Source organism: Apteryx mantelli, chromosome 13 (assembly GCF_036417845.1).
Source record: "Apteryx mantelli isolate bAptMan1 chromosome 13, bAptMan1.hap1, whole genome shotgun sequence".
Lineage (NCBI taxonomy): Eukaryota > Metazoa > Chordata > Aves > Apterygiformes > Apterygidae > Apteryx > Apteryx mantelli.
In genome coordinates this window covers 19,734,491-19,760,710 of record NC_089990.1, presented here as the reverse complement: position 1 = coordinate 19,760,710, position 26,220 = coordinate 19,734,491, and positions in this window count along the sequence as shown.

Here is a 26,220-nt window from a genome sequence, read left to right as displayed (position 1 = left end):
GCTGTTAATAAACTCAGGTCTGATAGATGGCTGGGAGGCATTGGGGAAATATTTTCAGCTTTCCACCAGGAAAGGAAGCAATCACCTTGTGCTGAAAAGAAGGGGCATTGATGGCTGACCTGTATGTGCTATGATCCAAGTTGTCTTCTGTAATCCAAGGTCTGCTGTTTCCTGAGTCTCTTTGTAAGTGGTATGCTCTGTTAGAGTGAAAAATGTAAAGGTATGTTGCACACCTTATCCATCCTAAACATGATTACTGAGATTGCTGGGATTTCTAAGGAGAAAACTACGTTTTGGAGTGTAAGGGATTTTTGTTTCTTTTAAATGAGATATGACCTGTTCTAGAGAATTCATGTGAAGAGTATGAGAGAGTCCAAAGGAGAACAATAAATTTATTATCAGCTTTTCAATTCTAGATCTGCATTGTTATTTGGAGCATGGATTCATAACTAAATGGCAGTAGTTCCCAGGAAAAAAGATTAATGGGAATCTTATGAGGGGCATAGTTTGAAATAAATTAGAACTGGGAATGAAGGTTTTTTTTAAATAGATTACTAGAGTGTGGCTATATCTCTATCTATTATAAACTGATATCCTGTAAAACATTTAAATATTCATTTTCTATGCTGAGGATGAATGTGATCAATTGAAGACTGTATCATACCCTGAATTCGCAGGCACCTCTCTTCATTGTAATTAAGAAATAAACCTCTAAGTTCTTCTCCAGATTCTTCTCTGATGCCTTGCCTGAGGGTCAGAAATGTTGTCTTGAATCCTACTGTCTACAGATCATGGTGCTGAAAGACTTAAATAGTATCATTCCTATTAACATAAAAGTTGTTTGTTCGCATTTGCATGACGTTCCCCTCCAAAGCTGAAAAATTTAGTATTCCAGCACAAAAGGGCTATGGGATTAGAAGACTCTTAATAGATCAGAAGATGGCTATATGTACCATAAAGAGGATTGTAACTGTAGGAAAGTTGAATCAAAATTGCTTTAGGACATAATTGTATAGTATGCAAACTTTTAAAAGGTTATTTCCATAAACTCTTAACAAAACTTGTCTTCTGTTATGGTTTTAGCTCCTAGGGACAAAAAACTTAAGTATGGTATGTGCTTTGTCTGCAGAACAGAACAGGAGCTCTTCTCCTAATCATCATCCTGGGAGCTGAACATCCTGCTCCATTTGAGTAAAAATGCATGGTTCATTACTGGGGGGAAAACAGAACTGGGTCTACCAAAGTGATTTACATAGAGCTCTCTGTTACCCAATACTTAGTAAAAGCTGTGGCCATTTAAAGGAATAACTACTTTAGCTCTTTTAAATGTTTTGATGCTTTTTTTTGGGGGGGGGCACTAGATTTTTATGTTTTTAAAAAAAAAAGGCAGGAAAGGATGCTATTTCAGAAATGTTATGTTTCTGAGGAGCATAAAGCTAAAATGGGATAGTACATGAGCTGTATAGGCCTAAGGGATAATGACAACAGAGTAAGTAGAAATAAAGATCTGTTGTTTCCTGCTTGCAAAAATTAAATCTCTTCTGATTTGGGGAATATGTAGGTGACACTCCCTGAAGTGCAATTATTTGTGTCCAATTTCTAAGCATTCCCGGCCTGTACGCAAATTCACTTTTACCCCTTTAGTACTATGGTTTAAAAAAAAGCTGCTATTTCTGCTGCTTGGTTTTACAAGTACATAAGAGGTTTTGTTGCTAGAGGAGCGTTGCCCTCTGTCCTGAGCGTAGGGTTGCTGGTTCCTGACTTTCTTCTTCCCTCTTGGTTGCCTGTTTCTCCTCTCCCATCAAGGGCTTCCCTCCTCTCACCTGACCTTTCGTGCTGGTTGGGAAGGTCCCTTAAGTCATCTTCTGCGAATAGCTATTGGAGGTGGAATAAAATAGGTCCAGAGAAAGTCATTGGGCAGACTTTTCTAGCAGAGGAGGAACAGATTTGGAGGTTGTTGGACTCTAAAGTAAGTGGGTATCTGTTGCATGTTCATACCTAGGCAGCTGTGCACTGCCTGTGTTGTTACTCTTCTGCGTTTCAAAAGCAGCAAAGCTTATTTAAATCTATGCTCGTTTACTTATTTAAAGCTATACTTTGTCTATTACATGGAATCAAACAAAGTAACTCTTCCCCTTTAAATGTACATTATCTTTCTGTTTTTAAAAAGAATAAAAGTAATATACATGCTCTTGGGGCAGCTTGTCAACTTTTCCAGGGAGACTGAGAAATAAATAAAAATTGTTTGTAGAACCAGAGAGCTGCATTTTCAAATATGCATCCACTTCTGCTTTTTTATTTATATGAATAAAAGACTAAAGAATATTCTTCTTTCTCCTGCCATCTCCTGAACAGCTCTAGAGACCTGAAAGAAGGGTACTGTGCAGTTTAGTAATAGATCAGATAACTTAAAGCTTCTAATGTTCTGCTTTTTTTTCTCACACTTTTTTTTTTTTCCCCCCCTCTTTCCTTCTCCAGATGTCTGTAAAACTGAGTGGTGGTATTGCAGCTGGAAGGTGCTTTGAACTCTTAGGCAAAGTACTTTGCTACAGGCATTCGTATTGAACAGTTTTAGATAGGTAGGGGGATAAAATTAGGCTCAGGTATTGGATTTGCCTTCCAGATCAAACAAGTGGATGATCTGGTTCAGTGTTCTCTTTCCTGACTAGAGTATCTGACCGGAACTCATGAACCGTAAGCGTCTGGAGCGTGCTGCTCTGTGGAAATGCTTCTTACCAGTGCTCATGGTGGTATCAAGCTCTGGATTGCATAGTTTATTATATGTGAGTGTGTGTGTGTGTGTGTATGGTTGGTTGGTAACATGATCTGCTAAAATCTCTTCTGAGTTTTAGTTTTGTTTTTTTAATCAAGATAAGGTGTTTTTGTTTTGATTTAGGCACTTTCAGTTGAGTGTAGAGACTATAAGCAGTGGCACTCCACTAGGACTGAGTTTAATATGCAAGTCCTGTTGTTAATAAACCTATTTAAATGATAAATCTAAGGATAGATACCATTAGCTAAAAAAAAACAAATCTAGAGATGGCTGCTTTTTAATGAATCATACCTGAGATCACATAATGTCAATTTGAATTCTGGATAGCATAGAACTGCCTGGAATTTTATCTTATTTCACTGAAAAATTAGTTAAAAGCAGTTCATTCTTCCTTTGCAGTCGAATAGACAAGAGAATTTCAATGGAAGTCAGATAAAATTGTTTCCATAGTAAAAGGTTCAAAGCCATTTGTGGACTGAATGAAGGGAACTTAGCTATGAGTGGTTCTGAATATTAAAAAATAGAGACTTTGGGAATTTAGTTGCTGCACTACAGTTTCATCTTTTCTTCAAGTTGCCTGACAGACTGAAGATGTAACTTGTAATGATAAGGTGATTGACTGGGATTTAAAGCCCCTTTTCTAAAGGAATTTTGAGGGTAAGGCTTATCTACATAGTTCTTGAGGCAATGGACTTTCAACCTTTTATTCTTATGTGTCTGTGTAAAAATGTCAATATATCTTTCTTCAGGTTCAGATAAGAGGAAAAAACAAGTATTTTTCAGCCTTCAGCCACAAAGAGTAACTTGTCTGGAAGGCATACTAAGGAAATACCCATGACTTCTGCAGGCCTTAGTACCGCATTTATTTTTGCTACCTGATGTACAAAATACTGCATCTCACAGATCTCATATCAGTATAAATTTAAAAAAAATAAACTTAATTTTTTTTAAATACACAAATAAAAACCCTTCTGCTTTGTGTTTTGAGGGTCACTGGCATATCTCCCATTATTTTTCCTGAGCACCTAATATGTTACATACTATGCAGAAAATACTTAAATGTGTGCCAAAATTTAAGCTTCTGTTGTCTACTTCTTTAGCAGAGGAAGGAAGTACCCAGTAGGAAGTGCTGGACACGTACCTGCATCATCAGCTGCAGAATGCTGCATTCCCCACACATAGTTTGGACTGTTTTGAAATTGTTCGTGTGATCCATCCTTTTAAGATTAGATTCCCTTATTTTGTGCATTCTGGGGATTTTTAATTCTGAGACTTGCCTGGCTATCTCTGGCTGGATTTTCTAAGTTTGCACCAACTCTGTTTACTCCTTGGCTCTCTTCTGTTTGTTGTGGGTTGTTGTTGTTGTTTTTTGGTTTTTGTTTTTTTTATATCCCTTTCTATTAAACTTTAATGTCACACTGTCCCAGACAAGCAGCTCTTCACGCCGTCCTGTGGCATAGAACAGGGTAAGCAGTGTACTGGCTTGAAGCCCAACTCTGAAGCATTACCTCTCCAAAGCCCTGGTATTCGGGATTTCGGATTCTAGCCCGCAGTGGGGTTGCTGTGCTGTGGTTCATGAAGCCAGTTTAGCTGGTATCTGAGTGTGTGTGCGTGTGTGTTTTGGGGGGGGGGTTGTTGTTGTTGTTGTTGTTTGTGGCACAGGAGGAATACTAGAGAGTGGTGTATGGCTATATCAGCTCTGTGAAATTTGTGTTTCCTTCTTTTTGCTCTTTTGATACCAGCCGTTTCTAGAAACATGGATGGATTTGGTTGTGTTGTAGTGGCCTGCCACTGCTACAATTATTTTTTTAAGCAGTCCTTCAGATTTGGTGTTACTATTCTCATCTTGGAATGAAAGGGCCAATGTGAGCATTATGAAGCCAGCTGAGGGCTAGGCTCATGGTCTTTCTGCTGGAATTGCAAAACAGCTTTTAGAGATTGTGTAGTGGCTACCTAATTGTGCATTAGGACTTGGACTAACATTAGCAATCCTTAAAGACAACCTCAGAATAGCTCCAAATTGTATGGAGGAGTACTCTAGATGTTTCTTGTGCAGGTATGCTCACCCACATCTAGAAAGTCACGTGCAGGGAAAATTTTCAGAGCTGTACTAGTGATTGTCAGTAGCAAGCCTTGCTTAAGATCTGTCCCTCTCCCCACCTGGTTAGTCAATTTTATTCTTTCTTTAAATTCTACACGTACTTCAGTAGTTTTCCACTTAACTGCCACCTTCTCTGTGTTGTTATACTGTTGCTCCTAACTCTTCACTAGCATTTCTGGTTACACTATTATGGCTGTGTTGGCAGCTAGCAAAGCTTGCATTTTTGGGCTTCCTGGTGTGCACCCCTTTCCCCCTCTCCTATTTACTGTACTAACCCATTTGAGCCAGAGGCTCTCCTTAACAGACAGGAAGGTTATTGCCCTTTGCACTGGAATGCAACAAACATCCTGCGGATCCTGTGTTGAATAGTTGTGGAAAAATAAGATATACTATATTTTGTATGTTGGCAGTATTGTTAATACTTGTCAGTCTTGTAGATGGGATTCCTTTCTGTTCTTTATGTTCATTGCTACATATTAGAGAGCTGCGTTGCTTTATTATCAGTAATATTTTGCATTTCCATCTGTGGCAACTTTTCTTTGGTAATCTCAATGTTCTTTACAAATGCTGATGAGTTCTTGGAGTGCTTGGAACTTGGATGGCAGTTATTGCGTGAAGGTTACTTATGGAAAGATTAAGGAACCAAGAGATTAGTGGGGAATTAGGCACCTATATGTCTTAAAATATCTTTAAATGGTTTGTTCAGGAATTTCTGAGAAGTCTAGGGTAGGCTCTAAATATAACCCATATGTTTTTATTCCTAGGCTGTCTCTTATTCACGAGAAGGTTTCACAATGGAAGAGCAGGGCAGTCTGTAAAACTGCTATTTTTTTTCTTCATTATATGTAATGGAAGTTGTATCTGAATATTCAAACAGCATATCCATGGGCACTGGATATACTCCTGTTAAGCAGTGAAAATGAGCGATCACTTCGATCTGCTTAACATGAGTAATATAGCTGGCATTGATACTGAAATAAGCACAGTGTTACTGTGATGTGATTGCTACATAGCTTTTATAATACTGTAACAGCTGAAATAATATTTCAGCATCATTTGAAAATGGATACAGACTTTATTTTTAGATGTCATAATATTCCCCTTCAAAACAGATGTACCACCCAACTGTGATAAATGTCATTTGTACTCTCTTTTTGAGTCATCTTTATTTTTATGTGTAACTTCTGCTTTAAGCTTTATCATAGAGATTAACTTCTACTTACTTTATACTTTGTCTTTAAATTTGGAGAAAATTGTGTGCTGAGTATTGAACAGGACAGTTGATAGGTTACTAGGTGTGGTAAGTTTGAACATCTAATACCAAATTACATTGGATGTCTTATTCCTAGTAGTGTTTTGTGTTTTATTTAGTTGTACTATCACGAAGTACCATTAGCTGTAGATCAGTAAACCTTTATAAAAAGAATAATCCAGGTATTTTGGTTTGGGGCTCTCGAACTCCCTGAAATGGTGCGCAGAGCATTTGCCTGGTCCGAAGGGAGGCGCAGGCAGGCTGCACACACTCTGGACGACCGACGCAGGTTGTTAGAAGTCGCAATCAATTTCTTCATTCAAAGTAACCTAAAATGACGCGTTTTTAGTGTCACCTCTAGCTCTTCCTGCAGGCTCCCGAGGGGCTGTTCTTGCTGTCCATAGAATTTGCCTATGGAGGCAAATCCTGCCGACTCTAGGGCTTGGCGTTGCTGGTCAGGATTGTGTCTCGAAGGGGCGCCCCAGCCAGCTGTGACCGTACTCCAACGTTACCTGCTATATTGAGGCAGCTAGCGGTGCTTGTTGTTAGGTGGGTTTTGGGGTTTTGTTTGTTGTGTTCTTCTTCCTAGTAAAATTGTTGCTTGAAAGACTAGTCTCGAGCTTGTGATCAGAGAGCATCTTCAAATTTAGGGGGAAAAACCCATCAAGGTTGTCAAGGCTACAAGGCAGAGAGCGCTGGTACTGCAGTACTCGCCAGCTTTGCCAGACAGGAGGAGAACTACCACGGGCAACATAGTTCATGAAAGAACCATTTGCATAAACTTCTGCCTACCAGGTCTTTGAGGACTTTGGAAATCCTTTAGTTACTGTGTTTGCTTATTCTTTTTTTCTGTGTCTTTTTAATGAGATCTATGTCAAGAAGATTGAATAATCGTTTTCCTGGCAAGGATATATCAGTTTCTTGTGCCTTCCTTTTTCCCCTCCTGTCTTTGCTGTACAAATTGTAGGGATTAAGTGGTAGAAATCTGGCTGAAAGGGAAGGAAAGGGTATGTCCTTTTCCTCCTCATTCACCCCCACCTCCTTTTTCAGTTTCTCTGTATGAAAATAATCTAGTCCATAGTCCCTTATGACCCTCTCTTTACAATCCTGAAAGCGTAAACCTTAGCAAAACAGTGTTCTTAATATGGGATTTCATCCTACTTCTTGCTCTTGCAAGCTGAAAAGAAAATAATTTTATGCATATTTTCAATGCAGTGTGTGTGGTTTTGTTTTTTTGTTTTTTTCCTGAAGTGGAGAAAGGCTTCATTTACATGGGGCTAAATGTGGCTGAGAGGAGAATGTACTTATTAACCTTCTGTTAACACTTGTATGTTAGAGCTGAAATTTATGAGCACAAATGCCAAGCAGCTTTCCTCTCTTGTGCTGAACTTCCTAAATTTGTTAAAATGTTAATAAATAAGTAAATACTTGTATCGGACAGATTTGGGGTGGGGGGGGAGAACACTGGCTGACTTCTAATTATGGAAATCCTCCTACTGAACTGTAAAAGGTATCTTCGGTCTTTATCAGCTTTTAATTTTACATTACATGAGTGACAATGGCCCACATTCTAATTAGCTTTCTGCTCGCTTGCTCCTGAGCATCTCTCAGCTCGTATTCTTCTCCATTTTGTTTGAGCAGTAATACCCTTTTTGTATAAGATTACTACTGTGGTGCGTTGGGGGAGAGGGGGCGTTTGTTTGTTTGGGGGATTTCTTGTTTTTGTTTTTTTACAGTTGGTTCTTGCTCCTCTTTCAGTTTTATAAATTCAGTTAAAAGCAAGAATAACTTTGCAGTTAGCCTCCCCTTTTCTTCCAAATTTTCTTTCACTTACACTGTAAATTTAAGGGGAGTTTTATGCAGTGTTTCCTGGAGGCAAGTGTTAGGATTCATACAGCAATTCCAGTTTTCTGTATGCACATTTTAGATGTGTGGCTGCTAAGAATTGCACAATAGCACTCATTGCACAACTTTTATCTTTGGTTTTAGTCTTGGAATCATGGAAGATACTTGGATACTCTGGGCCTGATAAAAACAAACCTCTGCATGCATCTTTCTTAGGTGTTGCAAGCAGCTGCTTTTCTTTTATGCCTGTTTTTGGGGTTTACTTTCCTTCGTGGTACTGGATTACCCATATGGAAAGAGTTCTTATTTATGAATGAATAAAAACATCTGCACACACATTCACACACACATATATATTTAAGAGCTATCTGCAATTAATTACTGTATGTCAAAGCTGATGAAAAAACATAATAGTAGAAAGAAATATTTTACAAACTATTACAAACTATTCCATAACAATCCTCCAGCATGAATAAAATATTCATAAATGTCTAAACTAAAGCCCGGTGCTGTTTCTTACCGTTTGCGTAGAACTCTTGAGGCAGGTACTCTGACCCCCTTCCCACCCCTCTTGCCCAACCTCCATCTCTAACGAAGCATGCAGTGTGTTAGGCAGCGTTTAAATACCTTGTGCTTTGCTAATATTTGGGGCTGTCTTTTAAGGTGATAAAGTAATGGTAATTGATTATTCCACTACTGAATTCCTTTTCCTTTGATGGAGGAAAGGGAGCATCTTTCATCAATAGAATTAAAAAAGTGTTTTACTTGCCATAAAATGCTCAGGATTTTGGGACTCCAGGCTTAAAGCTCTGTCTCTGCTGCTCTCAGTTAAACTGTTGTTTTAGGCTGTCTCCTGGTTTCCTTTTTCTAAGCCTATCTTGAAAAGCAGTATTGCAGCCCATGCTTATACAAAGGAGAGACTTATGACTCATGTTACTCCTCAGTAACCAGTATGAAGCTCTAGTAATTGCTTCATTTTGCAGATGTCTTGCCACAGAGAGGGTCTTAATTCTTTCTTCCATTGAGCCTGAGAATCTGCTTTGTCCAGTGGTTTTGTGCAATGAAGTTTGACTCTGGGTGGAAGACCTGTGGAAAGCCTTGAGCCCTCTCCGGAAAGGCTTCATGGAAGGAGAGTGAATTCTGAGCTGCCTGGGATTTACAAGAAATGCACTTTTCTTCACTCTTTTGATGAAAAAGCATAGATAATCACACAATGTTCACATTACCATAAAATTCTAGTATCGTAGCCTTCCCTTTTGTAATTCAGTTGTTAGAATTAAATCTATATAGCCATATGCTACCCAACCAATTCATGAATTGTCTGGTTTTAGTATAGTATGATAGGGATCGGGAGTGGAGAAGGTGTCTTTTCTTGGCTTGTCATCAGCAGGTGAGCAGTTCGGGCAGTAGAGAGTGTGTTTGAAACTCGGGTCTTCGGAGAATTTATCATGTACACCAAATAGGCTGGCTCTGTATTGACTCTTCTGGCGTACATGTCCTGGGACTGCATCCCTTTGTAGGATCATTTTTATTTTCTTCTGTTTTCTTCTGTAGGACCATTATTAAATTCATATCATAGATGGGGGCATTGCCAAGTCAATCTGTTCCTCAGCTGGTAAATAGTTTCTTAGGCAGCTGCAGGACTTCTTGCTTCCAGGCACGAAGGCAGCTAGGATTGCAGGCCTTGTCTGTGAAAGTCAGAGCATATTGTAACGAGAATGGTGTTTCTTCTTCATCGTTTCATACAGTACATCATAATGTGGCTTGTAATGTGAAGTAAGCCATAATTGCTGCCCAGAAGCTCTGGTCACTCTTAGAGCTGCAGATGGCCAAAGTCTTGTGAAGAAGCAATAGTTAGTTTTGACGTATGAGTAATTTTCATGAAATCTCACCATTTCAAACATAAAAGAGCTGAAATGTGTCTGTGAAATTCATGTTGGAATAAAAGACATTCTTGTTTTCATTTTCAGTTGCACAATTTTTCTCTCTACCTGTCAGCTACAGCTAGACTATGCAAACGAGACAAACTTTTCAGAATATTCAGAAATGAGTCAGCAGTCCAGTACAATAGATTCTTGAGTGGGACCATCAGAACAATTATAAAAAATGGTGAGATATGTCAGTATACAGTAGATGCTTATGAGGTACCGGGGTAGAATTAGTATCCAAGCAGACTGTTCTGCAAGTTAGTATCCATCAGATCCACTGGATCAAAATAGATAACGGTGATTCAGTGGCAATTACGTGAGTACAGTGTCAGATTTTGTTTAGTGACCGTCTTTTTGCTTCATGTCACAAGTTTAAACTGTGAAATTCTTTGCATTGTTTTAGTTGATAATACTTCATATATATGTGTGTGTGTGTGTGTATATACACACACACATATAGGTAAAACAAATGCTTGAAAGCATGTTGCGAGCATTGATGCCCCCCTGCCATATCCTTTTGAAGTAGGTAGGTACTTCTTCCCCCCTTTGAGGGAAAGACTACAGATCCTAAGCTGTGCTAAGCATGACAGTGTTATTTGGTGCTCAGGCTCTTGTTGGTTCAGGGTTTCAGAAAAGCTAAATGTATGTTAACCATCTTTTAAATTTCTTTTTTCTAAAGGCAAAACAAATTAAATGCGATTTTTCTGAAGACTGTCCTGCACATTGTGCCACAGTTGCTTCTGTCAGATCTTCCCTTTAATGTCTGGAGACCTTCTCGTGTTAGAATTTTTTTTCATTGTAAGAGCACCTGGCAGTATTCTGAGCTTCTTCCTGTGGTCTCCAGGGTATCCTTACTCTTGCGGTATCTGTTACTTACCTTGGTCCTGACTTGCCAGATGCGACAGTAGTTGCTGTGGCTAGTCTGAATCTACATGCTACAAGCTGGACAAAGAGAAGAGATAGGCATGAAAACTCAGTGCTGTTCTCCCAGTGAGAGCACTAAATAGAGTTGTGTTATATCTAGATGGAAATTTGTTCGTGAGAGTTTTAGATGTGGTATCTTTGGATCAAATTTGGTTTAAATTATTCAGTGAGCTTGATAATCATGGGGCAGAGATAGGGAGGAAGGGAATGGATGGACTATGCAAGTCTCATTTACTTAGGTAGGTTAATGCTCTGATTTCATGTCTGATAAGTGCGAAAGGAAAATATGATGGCTAATGTGAATGACAAACTGTAAATGACAGACTAAATCATGGACAAACTGTAAATGCTTATGGGAAAAGATTAATTAAAACTTGGGTCTTTTATGTGCATTTTTTTCTTTATTGCAGGCTGAGCTCTGCAGAGATCAAGCTGTCATCAAACAAACAATAACTAAAGTTAATTCTGCTAGGTACTAATAGCAATATATGTACCTCGCACTGATGAAGGTATAAAATCTTCTCAGTCCAGAAATACAGAAGAGAAAAAGGTGGAGGTTTCCTTTTAAGGAATGTCATTTGCACTTAAGATAAACAAATGAACAAGTATGCTTCATGCCTTAATTTCTACACCAGTTTGTGCTTTCAAGTTCTTTTGCGTTTTGTGCTCAAAGCACACCAGTGGCTGCACAGATCACTGGGTGTGAGATTTTATATCCTAAAAAGTGCTGTCCTTTGGGTAGCTTAAAGCAAAGCTGTGGCTTTGTCTGCTTAGGCCATTTTGTCTTTTCGTGGGTACTTCCTTTTTCCATTTAGAAAAAATAATCAATTCACTGCTGTATTTTTTTTATGCACCCTATTTGGTGGGCTATTGCTACCCATTTGTTCAAGACATTGTAAAAAAATTATCTATATTGAGAACCTTGAATTAGTTTCTAGATAATCACCGGGTGTTTTTTGTTTTTTTTCCCCCCCTGTAAGTTTATCAGGTTGATTATCAGTTATTGTATGTAACTTGTTATTTGGCATATCTACAGCAGCTGACATAATTCTTCTTAGAAATCTGGATCTTGCTTATAAATTCCAGGTGAATTGCTGTTTTTCATCTACAGTTACTGAGGAGACATCTTTATCTTGAATTATTTTTCCCATACATAATAAGCAGATTTTGCCAAGTTCAGGTGTACATTTGAATGCAGTGTAGACATATGCATCCTCTCAGAGAGTATCAAAATCACACTGCAGTTCCAGGTTAATGAAGTAGTCGAAGAAGTGAGAGGTACTTAGTGCTGTAGCTTAGAGTTGGTAATTAGCTTGACTTGTAGTAAATTTATGTAATCCTAGTCAATATTCTATTTTACTCTGTTTCAAATGAAGTGAATTAGGTGTAAAGTATTTAAAAACAAAAAAAAAATTCTTCTTTGACAAATAGTTCTTTATTTCCTCCTAGAATATAATGAAAATGTCGATATTAAATAGTTCAACTTAAATCGGCATAGAATTGCAGGGACGTAACTGTATTGCAGCCCTGCTTTGCTACGCCAGCGTGTTGCTGGAAGGGCCTCCTGAATGAACGTGCTCCACCGGTGTCCCACCGTTGCTGTTTTCCTTCGGAGGCGCTGCACGTGGGAATCGGCTGTGCCGCGCAGAAGGCGGGCGGATGCAGGCTGGCTCTGCCTGGAGAGGGGCAGCCCGGGAGCCGTGCAGCCTGCTGCTCCGCCTGGCCGGCGGAGGGTCCGTCAGCAAAGCGAGCCGTGATCGACGGGGCCAGGGAGCAACGAGCTGTTAACTGGGAAAGGGTCAGCTACTTTAACAGAAAACTTAGGAAGTTCTGCATTTTGGGGTTGTCATATCTAGTCTCCCAGCAGACACACAACCTAGTTCTGTTCCTCAGGGAATTACGTTTTTCTAGATTAAAGAGTGTAAAAATTTTCATAGGAGGGGGGATCAGATCAATGCCAGACGCCTTGAAGTCATGGAGAAGCTTTATCTCCTTTTCCCATTGTTTCCTCCTCAGTGCTCCAGCTCCCTAAATTTGGGATTTGGGGTTGAAGAGCTTCAGAGGAAGTACAGCAGGCGTCTGGAGCGCGGGCGTCTGGCTCCCGCGGTGCCAGGAGCGTTGTGCACTGGTTTCGTTGCGCCTGCTTTTGTTTGCCTGCGACCGCGGGACCAGGGCTCGACGCTCCTCTGCTGTATCCCTTCTTACAGTGCTTACCCAGAAAATACCGGCATGGGCGTCTCAAATGCGAGCTTTCTGCTGGTTTGCCGTACCTTGCCATGTCGGGGAAGTCCTTACGCTGCCTGTGCTCAGTCAGCTTCGTGCTGTAAATTGTACTACTTTTCAAGTGCAGCCCTCATTAACTGAATTTAAAATAAAATGCTAGGAAATATACTTCAAGAAACATGCCTGTGTATCAGAGGTATTCAGTTATTCATATATATACATGCATACCCTAAGGATATCCTAGATTTTGTATGAATTTCACTGTGCTGTTTAAGTAATAAATGCTGACATACATACCTGTACATTAGCCTGACTTTCTGCTGCAAACTGATTAAAAAAAGATAGTATCAAACATTGAATCATGATCGCAGTGAATCACTTTTTCCAAAAGGCTTTTGTTGCACCTAATTCTTGGATTTTAATTATTTATTTTTGGAGCTGAACTGGCTGCTTCCAGAGGTGATAAGATTAAAAATGACGAACTACTACTCCTGCCCCGTGTTTCTGGGTAGCCCTTTGCACGTATCTGATTTGGACGAGTTTTTCTCTTGAGTATTTGAGAGACAAACTGAACATACCATCTTATATGGTCGCTGTTGAAACAGCTAGGTGGCAATGTTCTTCTTGTTTCTTCTCGTTGTACTAGTCCATCATTAAGATGCTTATTAGTAAAGAGTAGTACCGTGTCGATTTTATATGGAGAATGAAGTTAATTAAAATAGTTTCTAAGAAATAGTGATTTCACTGAGGTTGGAGAATAAACCTACTTGTAAAACTGCTTATACCTGTTGCACACATGCTGGCTAAGAAACCCAAGGACTTCATAATACTCTTTCAGTCTTTGAAGTAGATCTGTTGTATCTGGAAGTCAAATTACTTATATATTTTTAATGTTTTGTGGTAATACAGTAGGCATAATGTCTGAAATATTTTCTATTAAAATGTGTTTATTTCTTCTGTGTTAATTTCTTGATTGAGCTTTTAATTGAATGCTGGTTTGGAGACGGGTGATAAGAGACTCCAGCGCTCCTCTGCCTCCTCTCTGCTCATGTCCTTGCTGGGTTTGTCCAAGTCTGACCTAAAATGGCAAATGAGAAGTGGTAGTGCATCCCTATTAAGTTTTCTCTTCAGGGAGTGAAAAGCATTGCAGTCTTACAGCTGATGCTTAAGGTCCAGCCTGCTTGTCTGTGTGTAGCTTCGCTGTACAGCCAAGCAGAGCGCTGTTAGTTCAATGGGAGGCGAAGAGCTGGTCGTTGCTGTTTGTCAGAGGTTGCGTTTCTTTGTCTTAACTTCTCGCAGGAACCTCACCAGTTTTATTACCGATATAGGAAACGGCTGCAAATGAAAATGGCAGTTAGATTCGAATGCTTTAAATATGTATGCTACGGCTCAGTGCAAGTTTTGCCTTCAGAAAATGTTATTAGTTTAGTCCTTGGGTTAAAAAAAAGGGGTGGGGGGGCTGCTAGATTAACCGTCCCTGTTGCCTGAAGGCAATGTGCAGCTGTAATTTTTCTGCGTTCTTGCAGACATATTTTAACAAAACCTCCTACTCTGTAATGAGAGGGTGTGAGCTAAGACTTTGCATGCAGTGCATACAGTATGTAAAGCTTTCATATGTATCTACTCCAGTAGAAAGTAATGAGGGCTATGTTTGTCATTCATATATTTCAAAGTATGGTTTCTTGAAAAGAATATTTCCTACACCATATTCCGAGCAAACTTGTCTGTGCGAATTATTTGTCTTTACAAAGAGAACGTTCTTGTTAATCTTGTTGTAGTGGTTGCAAAGAGATGCGTGGAATCTTCTTTATCATCTTCATATTGTAATGATTATACAAAAAGAAAGGGAACGATTCAGAGCAAAATTACATTTGGCTGTAGTATTCTTGAATTTAAACACTTTTTCCATTTTAAAAAAGTCAAAAAGTCAACATTTTTTAGTGTTATGCATCAAAGTTATTTAAACTGTTTTCATTACTAAAAATAGGTAAGGCTTGTGTTAGCATTTGAAGGTAAAGTTAAAACAGGTGTTTTGACTTCCACTTTCTGAAGTGCCCACACTTGCTGAATTTCTCTGCCTTCCGAAGTGAAGAGGTGTTAAGCTAGATCTTGTGTAATTGGTTGAAAGGTAGGGAGAAGTTTTGGTGCCGTGCCGGGACACGGGAAGCAGTCTTTGTTACAGGAGATGCTACCGGTGGGGAATGCCGGCGCTCGGCCGCGGCTGCCTGCCCGACCCGCGCTGCTGCTGCCCTCTCGGGCAGGGGCCCGGCGCCCCTGTCGCCCCAGCTCCTGCACCTCCCTCCCGAGGGATGGTACTCTGGACTGCACTGGTGTTAGCCTTCGCTGGAAATTTGGGGATAAAAGTCTGCTTTTTCTGATCTTATTTAATCTTGTAGTAACCAGGCTTTGTATGTTAAGCTGGAATTCTTCCTAAACTCTGGAATTGGAACTAAGTGCAAGTGAGAAGCTAGGATTAGAATATGGTATCGGCAATGACTCTTCCTCTTAAAAAGGTGATTCGGTTTGTGACGGAATAATGGATTTTTTCTTTATGATTTGTAGCTTAAAGTAAGTTAAATTACTGTAATCCAGTCTCTAAACAGTAAACGAAGTTACTCTGTTATGAGGCCTGATGACAGAAGATGTGGGGCGGCTAGAATTTTGGTTTTTCATAGTAGTGGTGTTTCTGGCTGCAAAGGCTACCCAGGGCCAGGGCAAGGAGTCTTAAAGATGTTTGAAGACTTTTATACTGAGAAGAGTGGTTTTTTACAGTGGCGAGTGCTGCTGGTTTCCCTCCCGCTTCTGCCATCACCTTTAAGCCAAGGTCTGTGGCAGGGGTTTGACTCTCATGTCACTTACTGAACCCTGTGTGACTTAAATTGGACCTCTGTTCTCTGCCTTGTGAAAGAATGTGTACCCAGCATGGCTTCGGCATGCTTCATCTCTCTTGCAATAAAACAGATGGAAAATTTTAATTCCTTCTTGCACTGAGATATAAAAACTTGTTGGATATTATTTCAAAATTTATCAAATGACAGTCTTGTTAGTAATAGGATGACTTGTATATTAATATTGCATATAATGAAAGTGTACTGAGTAATAAGAGTTTGTGCAGCACACTATACCCTAATGACATATAGCAGTTAGGGGAGTCAGGGCATACATATGCATTTGAAAGTTGTGTATTGTAAAAACCTATGGATTTTCTTTTACATTAAAGAAATCTTAAATATCACAGAGATAAACATTTGGGTCTCTGCTTACCTGCAAACAACACTTGGGATAGTATTCACTATGTAAGTAGTTTCTTTAAAAGAACAAATTAAGGAATGGGACTGTGATATGTTAGTTCTACGTTGGCATTTGTACAAGGCATTTGGCCCTTGTATATGGCCCATATGTAGTGCTAAGTTACAGTAAGATCTTGCGTCAGAGCAATAAAATCTACTCCTCCTTTTCAAAATATTTAACTTTAATGTAAAATAATTAATATAAAATCACCACTTTGAGAAGTTTTAATTAGTGTATAAAAATAATAATACTAACCTTCACTTATAATTAGAAATCTGTTCCAGGCTGAACAAAAAAAATATTGCAAAACTCCATTTCAGAGACGCATGTTTTTGTTCTTCTGGGAATGCCTCTCTTTCTGATTTGGAGACTAATATTTAGTAATAGACAAGTGTACTATGATTAACTAGAAAAACGGTCCTTTTCTTCAGTGTCAGAGGGATCCACGTGTACAAACTTTCCTCACTTAAGAGTTGCCAGAGTGGCAGCCTTTTTATGAGCTAGTGAAGAATTGTCCAAGTTTTTTTCTGTTGTGACATATTGATTATGTTCAAAAAAAAAATAAAAATCCAGCCATTCTGGATTCAGTGGCTGTATGTTGGTTAATTCAGAGATCCCGTCTTGCTTTATGAGAGTTTGAAAAATGAGACGCTGTAGCACTTACTCCGTGTAGTGTAGTGCTGCCTGTTGACAGTTCTACGAGTGTTCTGTTAGCGTGGTAAAAGCAAGCGTTGTGAGGAGATGAAGCACTGTTATAGATGCTGTTTTGAAAGATAGTTACAACTCTTGCACCATCTGCATGGTAATCTTTGAGATATGTTCAAACTGAAACGTTGTGGCTCTTGACATTAGAATCATGTCAGTCTTATTGTCAAAAACAGGAGGAATATTTTTTCTTGTTTCTTATTATGCTAATATGCTCATATATAATATATTTTCATTACTATTGTCTAGAATACAGCAGTTTTATACAAATGCTGTGTACTTCTTTTCAAATCATATTAAATCACTTGAATCCTTATGAATTTCCATTTCTTGTTACCTGTGGGGGTGGGACTGAGCAAATTTCATATACAGCAAATATCAAATTTTAGTAGCAATGGTTATGATGTGAAAGTGTCTTGTAGAATAATATGCATTGGACATTTTAAGGGTAAAAAGGAAAACATCATTTTGCAGTATTTTGTGTGTGTGTTATATTCTAAGTCAGCAGTTGCTTGTAAGCTGCGTTGATGTGCTGGCAAATTCTTAGACTTAGGCAGATTAAAGTCTCGTATTGGATGGTGATGTCTGTTGCTTTGCAGTGCCTTCAAACTGGTGGTGAATTGCAGTGGCACTTGAAGTACATTTTAATATTATTCTGTTCAGCACACCAAGGAAGAATGCCTTCTGAAAATGACTGTATTATGCAGCTAAAGATTTAGATTTTCCTTTGATATCTTTCAAACTCTTTGGTAAGTGTCTTCTCACCAGCTGAGAAATCCAAAGGAGGAAAAATAAATGCCTGTTTCCCTTTCTTCTTCCACATATGTGATGAGAACAGTCAGTCCTATTAAGAGAGACTAGAAATCTGGCTAGCTTACTCTGCTTTTCAGACTGACAGTCAAAGAATAGAGTATCATGGGGTTTTAAATTACCCAGAACCAGGCTAGAGTATAAAGCATTTTTTCAAAAGTTTGATTCCCAATATTTCACTGGGAGAAGACTCTGTAATTAAACACAATCTAATGATCCTCCTAGCAGAAGGCTTTTAAAATATGGTGTTATGAAGTACTCTGTAAAAGATAAATTTTATGTGAAAGCATTATATGAGTGCATTAATCGTAAATGAGAAGATGCACTAATGTCCACCTTGTTTCCATCGATTCTGCGGTTTGTTTTCAGGAAGAATACTTTTCTGCTAAGTCTCCTGTAGAAGGTGGCTTTTTGGGGAGGGGGGATGAGACTATTTTCATGGACATAAATTCAGTTGTATATGTTTCCAGCAAACATTTTATTACAAGTATAGCAATGTTTATTGAAGGAGAATGTGTAGATTAATATGTCCCAGAAGTATATATCGTAGCACAGCAGGAATTCTGAAGACTAGTAGGCAGAAAGCGATTATTGTAATAAAATGTCTTGGTAAAAATGTGTGGAAAACGTAGTGGTAGACTAGAGAGGGTGTGAATGGCTAATGTGAAGAGTCGGAATAAGCAGGAGGCTGTGCAGAACTGATGAAGTCTGCACTTTTATATCCTAATGCTGCGCCTGCAGTAGCGTGCCCTGGGAACATGAAAGGGCTTTTACCAGGAGCCCCAGGGCAACGTCTTTGATAGCCGCCCTGCTAAATCAAAGCTAGAAACGGGGCACAAGCAAACTTAAACTCCTGTGACCAGAGGGACAGACTCTGTAGGCTCTATCGTACCAGCAATTCGGCATCATTGCTAGAAATGCTGGCACACAGAAAAGTAATTTCTCAGTCGCTTGCTATAAACGCTAGGGAAGCTGTGAGCAAGCCTGCGCCACCGTGTCACGGCAGAGTAATAGTACTCCCCAAAAGATCTGGCTGTCTCGTGTTACTGGATCATCCGGTTCATAAGCAGTGGGTGGGCAGAAGAGAATCCTGAGGCAGAAAGAGCCAGGGATGTACTCTTTGGGGATTTTTTTACAGCTAGATTATAAATAAAATACTAAGCACATAAAACGAGGAAATGCAAGGAAGTTAGATGAAAGCAGCTTTTTGTTTTCTTTAAAGGTTTGCACTGGTCCTGAAGTCTTAAAGTTCAAACCACTGAGTTACTATTTTCCAGATGACTTCAGTTAAATCATATGAAGGGTAATTTAAATTTATAGGAGTGCATTTCCTGTGAATTTATTACTTAAAATTATGTCTTCATATGGAAGAAAATCCACTGTATTGTTTTCCTTTGACTCCTTTCTGTAATTTTCTGCAAAAACATTTTGATATTTGGATAAAAAACCAGCAAGTTAGCTGTACTGCTAATGGTACTCGTTCACTACCAGATGAGTTTTCTGTTTATTTCTAGTTTGTTATTTAAGTTTCAGGAGGGGGAAAAAAATACAAACACACAAAAAAAACCCCAAACCTCTGCAGTGATAATAAATAATTATTTTTAAGATGTTGAATGTAGCACCTCCTTTAGAAAGGAGGTGGCTTGTAGCTTTACAAAATGATGAGTTAACGTTGTGTGCAGTAACTTCTGTGCATGCACGGGGTGTGAGAACCCTTTCTCTTGAGAGAGAAGGTTAAGATGACTGAGTTCTCTATAAATTATGTCATAGGTTTGGTGCAGGTTTTTTAGCTTCCATTAGGGCAGCTGGAGAGTGCTGTAACTTGTAAAATCTCTTCTCTAACATGCTTCTTGAATTGCAACATTCTTTGAACCTCAGAGTTCAGCAACTGTGTGTGCACCTAAGATCTGGGAATGGATTTGATTGCACATCCTTGTAAACCATCAATCAGGGTGTGTTTTCTTCAAATGGATAATTTATCTAATTTTTTTTTAGTAATGTTTAGATGTAAGTAATAAACTTTTGGGGGGGAGGAGGAGGTGTGGTACTTAGTTATTTCTAGAAAGCTTGGAAGATAGGGCCCTGGATATTTTAGGGAGGTACCTTAGATGTTTTATTTATTTATATATAGTAGCTGTTAGGGTTTTCTTGTTGGCTGAATCTTTTTACTTAGATATATCTGAGTGCTTATGAAATGAAGAGCTAATAGAGTTAGCAAGAGTCTGGCATAATCTATACAGACCATCTTTATGAGCTTCTGGATTCTCTTCCGTGCCTCTGTCTCTGCCCAAGCCAACAACTCCCTATTCCAATTGTAAGCTTCTCTTTGAGCACATATTGCTAATTGTCCTGAATTGAGACAAACTAAATGGTGTATTTTTAATGAGAAAAAGAGTTTGGATTCCTATCCGTATGCTTTAGCTGATGTCAAATCCTTCTTTAAACAGATGCTGACCCCTATATCACCAAAAGGGCTAGTTATGCTTGAACAAATTTCCAGTTTCATCTCTTAGAAACTGGTCTTTACATTGCCAAGAAAATAGTATTTTTGTTAGATCAGTATGATGCACGCAGCAGTATCTGCAGTGAAACATACCTGTTAAATTTGTCTTAGGATGTGCTGTGCTCAAAAATCCAGTACCTGGAATGCATTATGTTGAAAAGAAGATAAAGCCAGGTGTTCTTAGAAGATTTGTACCTCATTCATCTTTACCGTGTTATGTTTCTGCTGGTGATTAATCATCAGGCAGATAACTCTGCTTTCTGTTTAAAAAGTATATGCAGTGATGCTTTCATTTTATTTTAGAAGCTTATCTTCCAGCTTTTAGCCAGCCATTCTCCACGCACCAGTTACAAACGGTTCAATCGGGCATAAGTAACTGGGAGAGCTGGTAGCGCTAGCTGTTATCCACAGAAGGCTTTGAAGCTACACAGATGGTCATATCCGCTTTCCTCGCTTCCTTTGAGTCAAAATGTGCAAGCGTAAATCATGCAAAGTTAGGATAATGCTGTAGAATGCCTGTAAGTGGCTCTTAGGTAAAAATCAGTTAAGAGCTTGAGGCATTCATATGAAAAGGATATATGTAAAAGATTTTTGAATGTTCTGCCTTTTTTTTCTCTTAGTTAAAATTATACTCTGTAAAACCATGTGTACCTGTACAAAATTTATCTATGTAAAGTAAGTGCAAAAGGCTAAATAGGTGATCATGAATGATCCAGGGTGGTAGAGCATCTGGCCTATAATGAACAGTATTTCATATAAATTTCTGTTTAAGGCTTTGTTTCAAGACCAGTTCTGCTTTTTTGAAAAGGCACATATGGCTAAGTCAGAGTTCACAGATAAAGATAGTACAACATTAGGGTTTTAGCTGGCAATGCTGGTAGTAACAGTAATATGGATAAAGCCTGTCATACAGATCCTGTAACACTCCATAATCTGAGAAAACACAGAAATCAAACTTGTAGAACTGAATTAGAGATGTGTGGGTATTAAAATACTCTATTCATTCCCATTTAAGCGCAGACCATCTGTTGTTTCCAGATGTACTGCTTCCTGCAGCAGTATACTGGGAACAGCATTACAGCACCAGCAAATCCTCGTTTCTGGGTCTGCGGTATCATTCCCGGAAGCTCAAAGTCACCTACCGTTGGCATCGCTTCCTTAAATGATAGTGCACTGTGGAAGGGGACGTAATGTTACTCTGTGGGTAGTTGGTAGGATAGGTGGCAAAAATGCCGTAAGAAGTAGCATATAACATTTTGAAGGGTCCAGTGTTATGTTTTGAACTATGTATAATACAACACCTTAATCTGCTGCTGTCTGTAAAGCAATGGGCTGTCACCTCCCTCAAGACCACTGCTTGCCTCATTAATATCGCTGGAACAAATTATCACTTCACAGCCCAGAAATCTTCTATAGCAGTTGTGGTGATTGATGTAACAAGGCTAAAAAATAATGATGAAATGCATGTTCCAGAAGACAGATTCAAATGGCAGGATCTTCAAAGGCAATTAAATGTGACACAAAAAGAGTCTTCCTGGAATAATGTATTTTCAAATAAACTGCAAGATAACTATGATAGTCTGTTGTTATTTACTTAAGTTAGTTTTGCATGCAGTAATTATCTCTGAAAACTTAAGTGTACAGGCAAAAACATTTAAAAAAAATCAAGTTGTTTTAATACATTTAAATATATGGACAGAAGAAAGTGAATTGAAGTGAGAAATAATTTCACTGAATATATCTAGTTTTCCTCTGAATTACACACTTTGTCATATGTAAGTACTTAAGAATTCAAATGAATCATGTCAGTGCTTTTGAGCATCTATTTTATAGCAACCTATTTAGAGCTGCTATTATTCTAATTCACAGTTGAATTGTTGTCAAATAATTGGATAATTTTGTAGGCTTAAAGTAACTTAGTGTTTTCTGAATCAAAAAAAACAATTGCAAGTGGTAAACCTTGTATATCAAAGGGTTCACGTTCTTCCAGATGAGGGCAAAATGCAGTGAATCGACTGGTCAGTCTCCGATCGTGTGTTTAAATGACTGGGCTGGAGCCTGGGGTTTTGTTGCCTTTGACTGACTTCAGACTTCAGTGGAGCTGTAAATAAGAACTGCAGGGCTTTACCTGCCCAATATTGGGATTATTTTTCTTTAAAAGAAATGTAGCCTTCTTGCTGGTGGAAAGCAACAGTTATTCTATCTCAGAAGGAACTTACCAAAAAATAATTAAAAAAAGAAAAGAAACACGAAAGGAGGCACTCCAGTGAAGGGACTGAACACAAGTTTTAATTAAACTTATGAGTGTCCGTGTGGTCCAGGTATCAGACATAACAAATCTCTTCTAGAACCTGGCAGAGTACCTTTAGTGTTAGACTGGCTTTCAAGTCGTCAGTTCAGCCTAGGGAAGGCAAGGGTACATTAAGTTATTCCATCAGCATCACTTACTGCAGTACCTGAACTTTTGTCACAAATCCAGTATCCCATTGCTGTCCCTGCTTGTAGCAGTGCAGTTAGTGAAATCCCAGGCATCTGTTTGATGGGATACCCGTTGGATCAAGGGCATCTCTACAGCTTCAAGAGCTTCTGGGAAGGAAGTAACTATGTACAAAGAATTTGGTAATAAAAATATTTTAGGCAAAGGAATTTCCTTACTTTCTGTAATATCAGATAGATAGTTCTGATTAACTGTGGTGAGTTTATCAGAGCTTCCCAAATCTCATTTTCAATTTTTTGTGAGTCTGCTTTGTCAAACTGTATCAGAAAACTGTTGCTCTTCTTCAGAGCAGGGCTTAAAATAAAAACACACATATATATATATATATATATTTTTTTTTTTTTTTTTTTACAGTGGTTTACAGGATATGCATCCTTGGAAAACGTTAAGAAATTTGTTTAAAAAAAAAAATTCTTGCCCTATTTTTAATGAGAAATCAAAATCCAGCTAGAAGCTGTAGATTCTGTAGTGACTTTTAGAAGACAAACACTGTTTTTCTTACATAAAGCAATGGAGAATTCTATGTTGCAGTTTCCACATAGAAATTTACTCCTTTCCCAACACCAGAAGATGCATACATATAATTGAATTTCAGCTCCCAGAAGTTTGACTTTCTTTTACATTCTAATAAAACGACTACTTATGGATTGAAAATTTAATTAAAAAAAAAAAAAGTTTAGTGTAAAGGTAATAGAAACGTTGATGAATTCTTCTCTGTGCCTTAATTTTGCAGAAGGCAATTGAAAAGCAACTGCACTGTGTAAAATAGAATGTGCTTAAAGTTCTCAAAGTCAACAATTTCAAATGGTAGATGTGCTTTGTGTGAAATAAGGGCTAAAACAATCTCTAGAGAAGGAGAATGAACATAGTTTGGGGTGAAATTTAAAATAGCTATTTTAAGAATATAACTTTAAAATTTTATTATAAAAGCCTTAACAAATGAACAGACATGATGCATTCAGAACTACTAATGTGAGTAGAATTTGTCTTAACCCTGTGATGGCGATTCTGGGAAGCAGCCTGTTTGTTTTGCATTCGGTTCAATTTCACACGATGCAAAAATTCAGATTTTTCCTTTTAGGGGTTCGGTATAATTTGGTAGAAAAACCCTGCAGTGTTTTTAATAATTTTAAATGCAGTATACCTTGCTACAGAGAATCAGCTGCTGTATTTAGTAGCCCTAGTTCTGCAAAGGAGCGTGCAGTCATTGAAGTGAGGATCTGTCTGTGCGGATCTCTGCAAGATCAGGGTAAGAGGATGCACTTTCAAATCAATTAAAAGATTTCTGCTGACTTTGGTGGCCCTCAGGTCATGATGCCATAGAAGTAGGAGAAAATAAATGGTGTACATTTACAATCTTCCGCGTATAATCACCAGAAGAAAATGGTTACTGTGGCCTTCACTTAAACTATGCAATTAATCCAGGTCAGTTCAGAAAGGCTGCCCTCCTCTGCAGACGGTTGGGAAGGAGTTAAAAGTGGAAGATACAGCTGAAGATACTTCGCTGGAAATTTGGGAGTGTAGTGTATTTTTATTTTTGTACTCTGGAGAATGTTCGATGAACAATTTTCACAGAAGGGTGTGATTAACTCATTTTTGACATAATGGTTTTAGAATTGATGTCAAGGATTTGGTGCTTTTGTTTACCTTCTTAGTGCTGATCAACAATTTACTAAACAAGTGGAATCTATAAATAATTTTCTAAACTTGAAACTGTCTAGAAAATTACAAGAATGCGCTGTCCATCTATCCATCATTGTTTCATTACTCATTTAAAAAATAATATTGACACCTAAGCATCTGCCTAAATTTGGGTTGCTGAAGTACAGAGAGTTCTGGACTTTTTAATTTTGGAAGAACTTAAGCCATCTGTTGCCTTGAAGCAGAGAGATTTAGTAATCGAGTACAACAGTAAGAAGGAATTTATCTAGGGACGCTATTAATTAACAAACTTGGATAAGGTTCAGCATCTTCTTGCCTTTAAAAGTCAAGTCACTTCTGACAAATTCGTTGGACAGTTAGGATATTGCAGTCAGTCTTGGGCTAGGGGTTCTTTATTTTTTCACTGCAGTCATACCCTAAAGAACAGGAACTGGATGAAAAACATATCTTTTTGATAATTATTATATATTCTTTTCAGACAAAAAGGGAAAAGAAACTGAGTAACTTTGTCTACTTGCATGTAATGCTACAGGGGGAGAAAGCCCTGTTTATACAGTTGATTTGCTTTAAAAAGAAAAATTTCAAACTTTCCATTCCTCTGTCAGGATGGCAATAGCTCTTGCTACAAAAGTAGAATTCACTTTTTAGGGCACTTCTAATGTAGTCATCCTCAAAACTGTAAAAATGAGTGGGATTTTGGGGTTTGACACAATATACATGTATAACTCTTCCTTTGAAGAAAAAAATTCATGTACAAATTCAAATGAAACTAACATTCAGGAAAACCCAGTGAAGAAGGATAAAGATCCTGAATCTCTAAATTGAAGCACAGTTGGGTCAGTTCCTTAGCTGATGTTCTGTCAAAGTTGGTGTATTTTCAGTTAAAAAAAAATCAGTTGACTTGTAGTAACTTTTGGCTGTGGTACATTGTCTGTAACTAGGTCTAGAATAGCAGTATTTTTTTAAAATGCCATATTCTAAGCAAGAATTAATTTGGAAGAATCATGTAGCTTGTATTATGTCTGATTTAAAAAAAAAAAAAAAAAAAAAGTACTTGCTGGCTTTGCGGTCTAAAAATGCACCTAAGTCCACATAAATGCTAAGTTCTTGTAACTTATTTTATGGTGTCATTGTAAAATTACCTTCAGTAATCGCCTGCGAAAAGTCAGCTCAAGCTACACAGATGTCTAAGAGTTTGTGACTTGCTGTCTGCTGTCCTAATCCAAAATCCGTTCACTGGTGTTCAGGACGCTTTAAAAAACAAAAAAAAGCATGCTGGTACTGCTTCTCATATTCTGTGTAGCAACGTCATCAGCCTTTAGTTATTTTATTCCTCCTTGTGTACAAGTAACGCACCCAAGTGCAAGGACGTGGCCGTGGCTGCTGTGTGAAGCTGCTGCTGAGCTCCGCCGTTGCAGAGGGCCGGCAGCGTCCGCGGTCTCCAGTGCTGGGGCCGCTGGACACTGAACGGCGCGGGAGCCTCTACATCCCCACGCGTACTGGGTTTCCCTTTTAGCGCTCGTATGAGCAGCAGGAGGTTTGTGGCTTACGTTAAGTATCAATAAACAATATATTCTTGAGTTTGTGTTTCTGAGGTGTAATAATTAATAAAGTTTTCTTAAAAATATCATGGAACTATTAGCAGAAACCTCTTTGAAGGCTGTGTTGATTTTTTTTTTTTTTTTTTTTTTCACAACTTTGAGAGG